This window comes from Siphateles boraxobius, unplaced genomic scaffold (assembly GCF_051911475.1).
Source record: "Siphateles boraxobius isolate OS27281-9 unplaced genomic scaffold, OSU_SipBor_1 312, whole genome shotgun sequence".
In the NCBI taxonomy this organism is placed as follows: domain Eukaryota; kingdom Metazoa; phylum Chordata; class Actinopteri; order Cypriniformes; family Leuciscidae; genus Siphateles; species Siphateles boraxobius.
The window spans coordinates 70,001-82,500 of record NW_027508934.1 but is presented as its reverse complement, the minus strand read 5'-3'; the positions used below and the strand labels follow the sequence as shown (position 1 = coordinate 82,500).

The following is a 12,500-nucleotide window of genomic DNA, read 5'->3' as shown; positions in this document are numbered from 1 at the left end:
CTGAGATTCTTCAGAGAGCATGAAAGAGTTTGAGTTTTTTCAAAAGTTCTTCTTAGTTTAAAAAAAAGAGTCCCTGAGCTTCTTCAGAAAGCCTTTAAAAGTCTCTGAGATTCTTCAGAGAGCATGAAAGAGTTTGAGTTTTTTCAAAAGTTCTTCTTAGTTTTCTTCATTAATGGTCTAACCTTTTAAATAGCCCAATTTTGGCAGCAGTTTTCGCTTACGGCCATACCACCTTGGTCATGCCCGATCTCGTCTGATCTCGGAAGCTAATCAGGGTCGGGCCTGGTTAGTACTTGGATGGGAGACCGCCTGGGAATACCAGGTGCTGTAAGCTTTTTTGATTTAAAAAAAAAAAAAAGAAAAAAAAAAGAGTCCCTGAGCTTCTTCAGAAAGCCTTTAAAAGTCTCTGAGATTCTTCAGAGAGCATGAAAGAGTTTGAGTTTTTTCAAAAGTTCTTCTTAGTTTAAAAAAAAGAGTCCCTGAGCTTCTTCAGAAAGCCTTTAAAAGTCTCTGAGATTCTTCAGAGAGCATGAAAGAGTTTGAGTTTTTTCAAAAGTTCTTCTTAGTTTAAAAAAAAGAGTCCCTGAGCTTCTTCAGAAAGCCTTTAAAAGTCTCTGAGATTCTTCAGAGAGCATGAAAGAGTTTGAGTTTTTTCAAAAGTTCTTCTTAGTTTAAAAAAAAGACTCACTGAGCTTCTTCAGAAAGCCTTTAAAAGTCTCTGAGATTCTTCAGAGAGCATGAAAGAGTTTGAGTTTTTTCAAAAGTTCTTCTTAGTTTAAAAAAAAGAGTCCCTGAGCTTCTTCAGCAAGACTTTAAAAGTCTCTGAGATTCTTCAGAGAGCATGAAAGAGTTTGAGTTTTTTCAAAAGTTCTTCTTAGTTTAAAAAAAAGACTCACTGAGCTTCTTCAGAAAGCCTTTAAAAGTCTCTGAGATTCTTCAGAGAGCATGAAAGAGTTTGAGTTTTTTCAAAAGTTCTTCTTAGTTTTCTTCATTAATGGTCTAACCTTTTAAATTGCCCAATTTTGGCAGCAGTTTTCGCTTACGGCCATACCACCTTGGTCACGCCCGATCTCGTCTGATCTCGGAAGCTAAGCAGGGTCGGGCCTGGTTAGTGCTTGGATGGGAGACCGCCTGGGAATACCAGGTGCTGTAAGCTTTTTTGATTTAAAAAAAAAAAAAAGAAAAAAAAAGAGTCCCTGAGCTTCTTCAGAAAGCCTTTAAAAGTCTCTGAGATTCTTCAGAGAGCATGAAAGAGTTTGAGTTTTTTCAAAAGTTCTTCTTACTTTAAAAAAAAGACTCACTGAGCTTCTTCAGAAAGCCTTTAAAAGTCTCTGAGATTCTTCAGAGAGCATGAAAGAGTTTGAGTTTTTTCAAAAGTTCTTCTTAGTTTAAAAAAAAGAGTCACTGAGCTTCTTCAGAAAGCCTTTAAAAGTCTCTGAGATTCTTCAGAGAGCATGAAAGAGTTTGAGTTTTTTCAAAAGTTCTTCTTAGTTTTCTTCATTAATGGTCTAACCTTTTAAATTGCCCAATTTTGGCAGCAGTTTTCGCTTACGGCCATACCACCTTGGTCACGCCCGATCTCGTCTGATCTCGGAAGCTAAGCAGGGTCGGGCCTGGTTAGTGCTTGGATGGGAGACCGCCTGGGAATACCAGGTGCTGTAAGCTTTTTTGATTTAAAAAAAAACAACAAAAAAAAAAAAAAAGAGTCCCTGAGCTTCTTCAGAAAGCCTTTAAAAGTCTCTGAGATTCTTCAGAGAGCATGAAAGAGTTTGAGTTTTTTCAAAAGTTCTTCTTAGTTTAAAAAAAAGACTCACTGAGCTTCTTCAGAAAGCCTTTAAAAGTCTCTGAGATTCTTCAGAGAGCATGAAAGAGTTTGAGTTTTTTCAAAAGTTCTTCTTAGTTTTCTTCATTAATGGTCTAACCTTTTAAATTGCCCAATTTTGGCAGCAGTTTTCGCTTACGGCCATACCACCTTGGTCACGCCCGATCTCGTCTGATCTCGGAAGCTAAGCAGGGTCGGGCCTGGTTAGTGCTTGGATGGGAGACCGCCTGGGAATACCAGGTGCTGTAAGCTTTTTTGATTTAAAAAAAAACAACAAAAAAAAAAAAAAGAGTCCCTGAGCTTCTTCAGAAAGCCTTTAAAAGTCTCTGAGATTCTTCAGAGAGCATGAAAGAGTTTGAGTTTTTTCAAAAGTTCTTCTTAGTTTAAAAAAAAAGACTCACTGAGCTTCTTCAGAAAGCCTTTAAAAGTCTCTGAGATTCTTCAGAGAGCATGAAAGAGTTTGAGTTTTTTCAAAAGTTCTTCTTAGTTTTCTTCATTAATGGTCTAACCTTTTAAATAGGCCAATTTTGGCAGCAGTTTTCGCTTACGGCCATACCACCTTGGTCATGCCCGATCTCGTCTGATCTCGGAAGCTAATCAGGGTCGGGCCTGGTTAGTACTTGGATGGGAGACCGCCTGGGAATACCAGGTGCTGTAAGCTTTTTTGATTTAAAAAAAAAAAAAAGAAAAAAAAAAAGAGTCCCTGAGCTTCTTCAGAAAGCCTTTAAAAGTCTCTGAGATTCTTCAGAGAGCATGAAAGAGTTTGAGTTTTTTCAAAAGTTCTTCTTACTAAAAAAAAAAGACTCACTGAGCTTCTTCAGAAAGCCTTTAAAAGTCTCTGAGATTCTTCAGAGAGCATGAAAGAGTTTGAGTTTTTTCAAAAGTTCTTCTTAGTTTAAAAAAAAGAGTCCCTGAGCTTCTTCAGAAAGCCTTTAAAAGTCTCTGAGATTCTTCAGAGAGCATGAAAGAGTTTGAGTTTTTTCAAAAGTTCTTCTTAGTTTAAAAAAAAGACTCACTGAGCTTCTTCAGAAAGCCTTTAAAAGTCTCTGAGATTCTTCAGAGAGCATGAAAGAGTTTGAGTTTTTTCAAAAGTTCTTCTTAGTTTAAAAAAAGAGTCCCTGAGCTTCTTCAGCAAGCCTTTAAAAGTCTCTGAGATTCTTCAGAGAGCATGAAAGAGTTTGAGTTTTTTCAAAAGTTCTTCTTAGTTTAAAAAAAAGACTCACTGAGCTTCTTCAGAAAGCCTTTAAAAGTCTCTGAGATTCTTCAGAGAGCATGAAAGAGTTTGAGTTTTTTCAAAAGTTCTTCTTAGTTTTCTTCATTAATGGTCTAACCTTTTAAATTGCCCAATTTTGGCAGCAGTTTTCGCTTACGGCCATACCACCTTGGTCATGCCCGATCTCGTCTGATCTCGGAAGCTAAGCAGGGTTGGGCCTGGTTAGTACTTGGATGGGAGACCGCCTGGGAATACCAGGTGCTGTAAGCTTTTTTGATTTAAAAAAAAAAAAAAGAAAAAAAAAAAGAGTCCCTGAGCTTCTTCAGAAAGCCTTTAAAAGTCTCTGAGATTCTTCAGAGAGCATGAAAGAGTTTGAGTTTTTTCAAAAGTTCTTCTTACTAAAAAAAAAAGACTCACTGAGCTTCTTCAGAAAGCCTTTAAAAGTCTCTGAGATTCTTCAGAGAGCATGAAAGAGTTTGAGTTTTTTCAAAAGTTCTTAGTTTAAAAAAAAGAGTCCCTGAGCTTCTTCAGAAAGCCTTTAAAAGTCTCTGAGATTCTTCAGAGAGCATGAAAGAGTTTGAGTTTTTTCAAAAGTTCTTCTTAGTTTAAAAAAAAGACTCACTGAGCTTCTTCAGAAAGCCTTTAAAAGTCTCTGAGATTCTTCAGAGAGCATGAAAGAGTTTGAGTTTTTTCAAAAGTTCTTCTTAGTTTAAAAAAAGAGTCCCTGAGCTTCTTCAGCAAGCCTTTAAAAGTCTCTGAGATTCTTCAGAGAGCATGAAAGAGTTTGAGTTTTTTCAAAAGTTCTTCTTAGTTTAAAAAAAAGACTCACTGAGCTTCTTCAGAAAGCCTTTAAAAGTCTCTGAGATTCTTCAGAGAGCATGAAAGAGTTTGAGTTTTTTCAAAAGTTCTTCTTAGTTTTCTTCATTAATGGTCTAACCTTTTAAATAGCCCAATTTTGGCAGCAGTTTTCGCTTACGGCCATACCACCTTGGTCATGCCCGATCTCGTCTGATCTCGGAAGCTAATCAGGGTCGGGCCTGGTTAGTACTTGGATGGGAGACCGCCTGGGAATACCAGGTGCTGTAAGCTTTTTTGATTTAAAAAAAAAAAAAGAAAAAAAAAGAGTCCCTGAGCTTCTTCAGAAAGCCTTTAAAAGTCTCTGAGATTCTTCAGAGAGCATGAAAGAGTTTGAGTTTTTTCAAAAGTTCTTCTTACTTTAAAAAAAAGACTCACTGAGCTTCTTCAGAAAGCCTTTAAAAGTCTCTGAGATTCTTCAGAGAGCATGAAAGAGTTTGAGTTTTTTCAAAAGTTCTTCTTAGTTTAAAAAAAAGAGTCACTGAGCTTCTTCAGAAAGCCTTTAAAAGTCTCTGAGATTCTTCAGAGAGCATGAAAGAGTTTGAGTTTTTTCAAAAGTTCTTCTTAGTTTTCTTCATTAATGGTCTAACCTTTTAAATTGCCCAATTTTGGCAGCAGTTTTCGCTTACGGCCATACCACCTTGGTCACGCCCGATCTCGTCTGATCTCGGAAGCTAAGCAGGGTCGGGCCTGGTTAGTGCTTGGATGGGAGACCGCCTGGGAATACCAGGTGCTGTAAGCTTTTTTGATTTAAAAAAAAACAACAAAAAAAAAAAAAAGAGTCCCTGAGCTTCTTCAGAAAGCCTTTAAAAGTCTCTGAGATTCTTCAGAGAGCATGAAAGAGTTTGAGTTTTTTCAAAAGTTCTTCTTAGTTTAAAAAAAAGACTCACTGAGCTTCTTCAGAAAGCCTTTAAAAGTCTCTGAGATTCTTCAGAGAGCATGAAAGAGTTTGAGTTTTTTCAAAAGTTCTTCTTAGTTTTCTTCATTAATGGTCTAACCTTTTAAATTGCCCAATTTTGGCAGCAGTTTTCGCTTACGGCCATACCACCTTGGTCACGCCCGATCTCGTCTGATCTCGGAAGCTAAGCAGGGTCGGGCCTGGTTAGTGCTTGGATGGGAGACCGCCTGGGAATACCAGGTGCTGTAAGCTTTTTTGATTTAAAAAAAAACAACAAAAAAAAAAAAAAGAGTCCCTGAGCTTCTTCAGAAAGCCTTTAAAAGTCTCTGAGATTCTTCAGAGAGCATGAAAGAGTTTGAGTTTTTTCAAAAGTTCTTCTTAGTTTAAAAAAAAGACTCACTGAGCTTCTTCAGAAAGCCTTTAAAAGTCTCTGAGATTCTTCAGAGAGCATGAAAGAGTTTGAGTTTTTTCAAAAGTTCTTCTTAGTTTTCTTCATTAATGGTCTAACCTTTTAAATTGCCCAATTTTGGCAGCAGTTTTCGCTTACGGCCATACCACCTTGAGGGCGCCCTAGAGCAACCAGGAAGTAGTGTGGCAGTAGTGGGTGAGGAAGGCTCACCAAACGTGTTTCTGTGTTTTTTCGTTTGTTTTTGTCAGAATCAGTGTTTTTTTGTTATTTTTTTTTTGTTTAAGTTTTTCGTATTAGTTTTTGTATTTGTCCTCCCAACAGCTTAGCTGATTGGGAGGGATTGAGTTTTTTTTTTCTTTTGGAGAAATGGACGGACAAACGGCTATGGATAAGGACTTGGCACGAGAAACACGTCGGAGAAAGGAAAATGGACTGGACAAAGGACAACGAGAAAAGGATTACCCTGAAAAGAGAAACAGAAGAAACTACACGAAGGACGCAACGATTGTGATTGATTTGATGGAGGTACAGGACGGGAAGGCGGAGGATATTATAAAAGCATTGACGGAGAAGGTGGATGTGACGAATATACTAGCGATAAGACCAAAAATGATGAAGGAATATGAAATTACATTTGAGAAAGAGGAAGATATTGAGAAGCTGGATGATGGACTGATAATAAAAGGAAAGATGTGTGAAATTAAAAAATTGAATAATAAGGACTTGGTTGTCTCTTTCATGCATCTGCCTGCTTATCTGGAGGATGACGTAATCCTGCAAAAGCTGGAAGGATGGGGGGTAACTCCCATTTCACAGATTAAAAGAAGATTGTACACAGGCACCAGCATAGAGGATGGAACCAGGTACATGAGAGTACGCTTCCCGAAAGAAGTGCATTCTTTGCCCTACAGCATGAAAGTGGAAACGGAAGAGGGTCCTCAGTATTTCAGAGTGATACATAGCCAGCAGATGAGAACCTGCAGGTTGTGTATGAGCACTGAACATATGATGAAGGACTGTCCGGAATTCAAATGCTTTAAATGCGAGGAAAAGGGCCACTTCGCGAGGGACTGCAAAGCGGAGAGGTGCCTAGGCTGCAAGCTTGTGTTGAGCAGGTGTGAGTGCGACGACGGAGACCAACAACAGGAGGAAGAACTGATGAGCGGGCAGATGCATGAGGCAGACAGAGAAGAGAAGCAACACGAGGGCATGGAAGGAACGCCAAGAGAGGAGATTGTAAGCGCGGATGTTGAGGGCATAACGGAACGGAGTGGACTAACGATAGACAATGAGGAAACGGAGGAACGAATGGAAGTAACTGGGACTTTGCAAACTGAACTGGAAAAGATAGAGGAGCAAGATCAAGTCACGGAGAAAGAAAAAAGGGACAAAGGAAGTGAAAACATGGACGACGGTGGTACAAAGGGAATAACAAGTAAAAGAAGAAGGACAAGTAAGGTAATTCCAAATTTAGATAAAGCAAGGAAAAAAGTTTCTTTTGAAAAAAGTGATGAGAAACAGGACTGTGGAGAAAATGTAAAGGAAGGAGAGGAAATGAACTGAAAGAATGGGGATTTTTAATTTTTTTATCTTTTATTTTATTGTGCTGAGTATTGTGACTTTTAATGCAAGAGGGTTAATGAACTGTGTGAAATTTGAAAAAGTGAAGGAAATGTGCAAAGAAGAGGATATAATTTTATTGCAAGAGACAAACTGGAAAGATAATGCAATGGAGGATTTTAAAAGAAAATGGGAAGGGGAATTATTTTTTAATAATAAAGAAGGGAAAGGAGGTGGAGTGGCAGTGTTAATAAGAAAAGACAGAGGTATTAAGGCAAAATTGATATATAAGGACATAAAAGGGAAATGCATGGCTGTAGAAATTAAGATAGAAGAAGAAGATTTTATTTTGATAAACGTACATGCTCCAAATGACCAAATGGAAAAGAAAATGTATTTTAATGATATATCTAGAGTAATGAAAGAATGGAAGAAGGTAATAATTGGGGGAGATTTTAACACTGTTTTTACTAAAATGGACATGGTGAATGGAATGATTTTTAAGTCGGATGTGGGTAGAAAAGAGTTAAAGTTATTGATGGGAGGAAAAAATATGATGGACGTGTGGAGGGAGAGGAATGAAAAAAAGAAGGAATTTACAAGAAGGCAGCTGGTGGGGAATTTTATGTGTCAAACCAGAATAGATTACTTTTTAAACACCAGGAATTTAGAACATTTTATTGATGGGATTTTTTATAAAGAAACCACTTTAAGTGATCACAAAATGGTATTAATGAGACTAGATTTTAAAAGAGAAAGGAAGGGACCAGGGGTTTGGATTTTAAACACTGATGTCTTAAAGGAAGAGCATTTTAAAAAAGGGATAGAAAACATTTTAGATGAAGGAAAAAAAGACTTGATGTACATAGAAGATAAAAGACAATGGTGGGAAAACATGAAATATGAAATTAAGAAATACACAATAAACTACTGTAAGTTGTTACAAAAGGTGAAAAGAACAGAGGAGGAAGAAATAAGAGAAACGCTAAGAAAAGAGTTAAACAAAAATGAAGTAAACGTGCAAAGAGTACTTGAAGTGGAGGACAAATTGAAGAAAATAGAAGAGAAGAAATACAAGGGGGCGATGTTAAGAAGTAAAGCAAAATGTACGGTGCAAGGGGAGAAATGTAACAAATTCTTTTTTAATCTTGAGAAAAGCAAGGGGAGGGCAGAAATAATTAAGGAAATTAAGAATAAAGAAGGACAAGCGGTTTTAAACACAGAAGGGATTTTAAAAGAAATAAGCCAGTTTTATGAAGAACTTTTTAAATCAGAAGGAGGAGATGAAGAAAAAAGGAATTTTTTAATTAAACAGATAACAAAAAAAGTCAGTGAGACAGATAAGGGGGTTTGTGAAAGAGAAATAACAACAGAAGAAATTATACAGGCCATAAATCAGTTAGGAGTAAAGAAAAGCCCAGGAATAGATGGAATTGGAAATGAGTTTTATAAGATTTTTAAGGAAAAAATGAGCATAATTTTAAAAGAAATCTATGGAGAAATTTTTAAAAAAGAAAGAGTACACCCAAGAATGGGACTGGGATTAATGAAAATCATTTATAAGAGAAAAGGAGACAAAACGGAATTGAAGAATTATAGGCCTATCACAATGTTAAACACAGATTTAAAAATTTTAGCCAAAGTTTTAGCAAACAGATTAAAAGAGATAATGCCGGATATAATTGAAACTAACCAGGCTTACGGAGTTAAGGGGAGGGACATTGCGGATATCACAAGCAGTATAAGAGATATAGTGGGATATATAAAAGAAAAAGGAAAGAGAGCATATGTAATAAGTATGGACTTTGAGAAGGCTTTTGACAGAGTGGAACGAGGGTTTTTAATGGGAATTTTAAAACAATTTGGGTTTGGAGAGAATTTTATCAAATGGATTTCAGTTTTATACAGTGATATTTTAACAAAAGTAAAATGTAATGGTTTTTTAACGCAACCTTTTAAAGTTTTAAGATCAATCAGACAAGGATGTCCACTGTCCGCACAGTTATATTCTTTGGTGGCAGAACCTTTAGGGCTTTTAATAAATAGAGACAAAGAGATAAAAGGGATACAATTTGAAGGAAGAAAAGAATTAACTCCAATTTTTCAATATGCAGATGATACGACAGTTGTGGTGGAAAATAGGGAAAGCATAAAAGAAGTGATGAGAAAAATAAAATGTTATTGCGAAGGCTCAGGGGCAAAAATAAATGAGGAAAAAACAATATATATGAAGTTTGGAAGGACAGAGAGTTTAACAGATGTTTTTAAATTTAAGGAAGTACAAGAGATGAAGATTTTAGGGGCAATTGTAGCAAAAAATGAGAAGGAAGCTATTGATAATATGTGGGAAGAGACATTGGGAGAAATGGAAAGAAGATTGATTTTTTGGAGAAATAGATTTTTAAGTTTGAAAGGGAAAATTTTAACTGTAAACAGTTTAATGTTATCAAAGATGTGGTATAAATTGCAAGTAATGTCATTACCAAACTGGGCTTTTAAGAGAATAAAAACGATTGTTTTAGAATATTTATGGGATAAAAAGCCTTCAAGGGTAGCGTATTATACGCTAATAGGAAAACCGGAGGAGGGAGGGATGGGACTGGTGGATGTGGAACTGAAAATGAAAAGCATGAGGGTAAAAGTGGTAAAGAAGTACTTGGATGATAATAATAGAGCTGATTGGAAGGAATTGATGGTATTTTATTTAAATAAATGTGGGAATTTTAACCTGGGGGAAAACACTTTATGGATGAAGATAAAAGCTGGGATGATGGAGGGAATTCCACAATTTTATAAAGAGGTTTTAAATGCTTGGAGGCTTTTTTTGACAGAGGTGGATTTTAATCCAGAAGGGAGGGAAATGATTTTAAATCAACCTTTGTTTTTAAATGACAAAATAAAGATAAATGAGCGTGATATCTATTTTAAGAAATGGATGCAAGCAGGCATTGTAAAAGTGAGGGATATTTTATGGGAGTGGAAGGAGGGATTTTTACCACTACAAGTGATAAAGGATGCGATGGAGGAGGAAAAGGAAGACTATAATGTGATCAGTTTAAAAAAACAATATGAAGATGTTAAAAAAGCAATCCCAGGTCAATGGTTAGAGGAGGTCAACAATAATGATGGAAAAGAAAACAAAATGACGGTGTATTTAAAATGTAAAGACAAGAAGGTGGATTTTAATATGGGAACTGTGAAAATGTTTTATGAGTTTTTTAGAAACAGAGTTTTTAAAAAACCAGGGGCTAATGAGGTTTGGTTAAGGAATTTGAATGGAATTGAAGAAAAAGATGTCTGGAAAAACAGAGCATGGAGTTGGTTAGATGTAGGTTTGGAATGTTTGGATTATTTTATTAGACAAAATGTGATATATACTGAAATGAGATTGTGTATAATGAAAAAAGAAAGTAATGCACAATGTAAAGTATGTAAGAAGGAAGATGAAGGGATTTTACACTTGTTTTTATATTGTGAAAAGCTTAATTTTTTTTTTAATGAACTGAAAGATTTTATAAAAGAATTAAGAGGAAAAGAAGTGGTTGCTGAATGGGATACATGTTTTATGTTGGGAATGGCAGAAAAAAATGTAAATAAGAAGCTTGTGAATTTGTGCTTACTACTGGCGAAGAAAGCAATATGGAAAAGAAGGAACATAGCAAAAAACAGAGATGTTGTTTTAGATCTATGGGGGCTTTTTAAACCGATGGTAGATGATTATGTGGAAATATTGTACAATTATTTTAAAATGGAGAGCAAAATGGGGGAATTTTATGGAATTTTTAACAAGGATGTCATGTGTGTTTTTAAACAAAAACACTTTTACTTGCCAAAGTATTGAACAAGATGGAAATGTATAAATATATAATGATGTGTTTTATGTAAAGCAATGATAAAAAATTTAATAAAAAAAAAAAAAAAAAAAAAAAAAAGTCATGCCCGATCTCGTCTGATCTCGGAAGCTAATCAGGGTCGGGCCTGGTTAGTACTTGGATGGGAGACCGCCTGGGAATACCAGGTGCTGTAAGCTTTTTTGATTTAAAAAAAAAAAAAAGAAAAAAAAAGAGTCCCTGAGCTTCTTCAGAAAGCCTTTAAAAGTCTCTGAGATTCTTCAGAGAGCATGAAAGAGTTTGAGTTTTTTCAAAAGTTCTTCTTACTTTAAAAAAAAGACTCACTGAGCTTCTTCAGAAAGCCTTTAAAAGTCTCTGAGATTCTTCAGAGAGCATGAAAGAGTTTGAGTTTTTTCAAAAGTTCTTCTTAGTTTAAAAAAAAGAGTCACTGAGCTTCTTCAGAAAGCCTTTAAAAGTCTCTGAGATTCTTCAGAGAGCATGAAAGAGTTTGAGTTTTTTCAAAAGTTCTTCTTAGTTTTCTTCATTAATGGTCTAACCTTTTAAATTGCCCAATTTTGGCAGCAGTTTTCGCTTACGGCCATACCACCTTGGTCACGCCCGATCTCGTCTGATCTCGGAAGCTAAGCAGGGTCGGGCCTGGTTAGTGCTTGGATGGGAGACCGCCTGGGAATACCAGGTGCTGTAAGCTTTTTTGATTTAAAAAAAAACAACAAAAAAAAAAAAAAGAGTCCCTGAGCTTCTTCAGAAAGCCTTTAAAAGTCTCTGAGATTCTTCAGAGAGCATGAAAGAGTTTGAGTTTTTTCAAAAGTTCTTCTTAGTTTAAAAAAAAGACTCACTGAGCTTCTTCAGAAAGCCTTTAAAAGTCTCTGAGATTCTTCAGAGAGCATGAAAGAGTTTGAGTTTTTTCAAAAGTTCTTCTTAGTTTTCTTCATTAATGGTCTAACCTTTTAAATTGCCCAATTTTGGCAGCAGTTTTCGCTTACGGCCATACCACCTTGGTCACGCCCGATCTCGTCTGATCTCGGAAGCTAAGCAGGGTCGGGCCTGGTTAGTGCTTGGATGGGAGACCGCCTGGGAATACCAGGTGCTGTAAGCTTTTTTGATTTAAAAAAAAACAACAAAAAAAAAAAAAAGAGTCCCTGAGCTTCTTCAGAAAGCCTTTAAAAGTCTCTGAGATTCTTCAGAGTGCATGAAAGAGTTTGAGTTTTTTCAAAAGTTCTTCTTAGTTTAAAAAAAAAGACTCACTGAGCTTCTTCAGAAAGCCTTTAAAAGTCTCTGAGATTCTTCAGAGAGCATGAAAGAGTTTGAGTTTTTTCAAAAGTTCTTCTTAGTTTTCTTCATTAATGGTCTAACCTTTTAAATAGGCCAATTTTGGCAGCAGTTTTCGCTTACGGCCATACCACCTTGGTCATGCCCGATCTCGTCTGATCTCGGAAGCTAATCAGGGTCGGGCCTGGTTAGTACTTGGATGGGAGACCGCCTGGGAATACCAGGTGCTGTAAGCTTTTTTGATTTAAAAAAAAAAAAAAGAAAAAAAAAAAGAGTCCCTGAGCTTCTTCAGAAAGCCTTTAAAAGTCTCTGAGATTCTTCAGAGAGCATGAAAGAGTTTGAGTTTTTTCAAAAGTTCTTCTTACTAAAAAAAAAAACTCACTGAGCTTCTTCAGAAAGCCTTTAAAAGTCTCTGAGATTCTTCAGAGAGCATGAAAGAGTTTGAGTTTTTTCAAAAGTTCTTCTTAGTTTAAAAAAAAGAGTCCCTGAGCTTCTTCAGAAAGCCTTAAAAGTCTCTGAGATTCTTCAGAGAGCATGAAAGAGTTTGAGTTTTTTCAAAAGTTCTTCTTAGTTTAAAAAAAAGACTCACTGAGCTTCTTCAGAAAGCCTTTAAAAGTCTCTGA

At 36.1% G+C, this 12,500-nt stretch overlaps 12 non-coding genes across 12 annotated transcripts; all 12 read left to right on the top strand.

The window, feature by feature from the left end:
* The first annotated feature begins 215 nt into the window (after nucleotides 1–215).
* On the top strand, nucleotides 216–334 carry LOC143697719 (5S ribosomal RNA). Its single transcript, XR_013186739.1, has one exon. It is a non-coding gene; the product is annotated as a 5S ribosomal RNA (ribosomal RNA).
* A 703-nt stretch (nucleotides 335–1,037) lies between these two features.
* LOC143697640 (5S ribosomal RNA) lies at nucleotides 1,038–1,156 on the top strand. The gene has a single exon (XR_013186664.1). It is a non-coding gene; the product is annotated as a 5S ribosomal RNA (ribosomal RNA).
* A 390-nt stretch (nucleotides 1,157–1,546) lies between these two features.
* LOC143697639 (5S ribosomal RNA) lies at nucleotides 1,547–1,665 on the top strand. The gene has a single exon (XR_013186663.1). It is a non-coding gene; the product is annotated as a 5S ribosomal RNA (ribosomal RNA).
* Nucleotides 1,666–1,955: 290 nt separating this feature from the next.
* LOC143697637 (5S ribosomal RNA) lies at nucleotides 1,956–2,074 on the top strand. The gene has a single exon (XR_013186661.1). It is a non-coding gene; the product is annotated as a 5S ribosomal RNA (ribosomal RNA).
* A 290-nt stretch (nucleotides 2,075–2,364) lies between these two features.
* On the top strand, nucleotides 2,365–2,483 carry LOC143697718 (5S ribosomal RNA). Its single transcript, XR_013186738.1, has one exon. It is a non-coding gene; the product is annotated as a 5S ribosomal RNA (ribosomal RNA).
* A 703-nt stretch (nucleotides 2,484–3,186) lies between these two features.
* LOC143697412 (5S ribosomal RNA) lies at nucleotides 3,187–3,305 on the top strand. Its single transcript, XR_013186443.1, has one exon. It is a non-coding gene; the product is annotated as a 5S ribosomal RNA (ribosomal RNA).
* Nucleotides 3,306–4,005: 700 nt separating this feature from the next.
* On the top strand, nucleotides 4,006–4,124 carry LOC143697717 (5S ribosomal RNA). Its single transcript, XR_013186737.1, has one exon. It is a non-coding gene; the product is annotated as a 5S ribosomal RNA (ribosomal RNA).
* A 389-nt stretch (nucleotides 4,125–4,513) lies between these two features.
* LOC143697636 (5S ribosomal RNA) lies at nucleotides 4,514–4,632 on the top strand. The gene has a single exon (XR_013186660.1). It is a non-coding gene; the product is annotated as a 5S ribosomal RNA (ribosomal RNA).
* Nucleotides 4,633–4,921: 289 nt separating this feature from the next.
* Nucleotides 4,922–5,040, top strand: LOC143697635 (5S ribosomal RNA). Its single transcript, XR_013186659.1, has one exon. It is a non-coding gene; the product is annotated as a 5S ribosomal RNA (ribosomal RNA).
* Nucleotides 5,041–11,177: 6,137 nt separating this feature from the next.
* On the top strand, nucleotides 11,178–11,296 carry LOC143697634 (5S ribosomal RNA). Its single transcript, XR_013186658.1, has one exon. It is a non-coding gene; the product is annotated as a 5S ribosomal RNA (ribosomal RNA).
* A 289-nt stretch (nucleotides 11,297–11,585) lies between these two features.
* LOC143697633 (5S ribosomal RNA) lies at nucleotides 11,586–11,704 on the top strand. The gene has a single exon (XR_013186657.1). It is a non-coding gene; the product is annotated as a 5S ribosomal RNA (ribosomal RNA).
* Nucleotides 11,705–11,994: 290 nt separating this feature from the next.
* On the top strand, nucleotides 11,995–12,113 carry LOC143697716 (5S ribosomal RNA). The gene has a single exon (XR_013186736.1). It is a non-coding gene; the product is annotated as a 5S ribosomal RNA (ribosomal RNA).
* The last annotated feature ends 387 nt before the right edge of the window (nucleotides 12,114–12,500 follow it).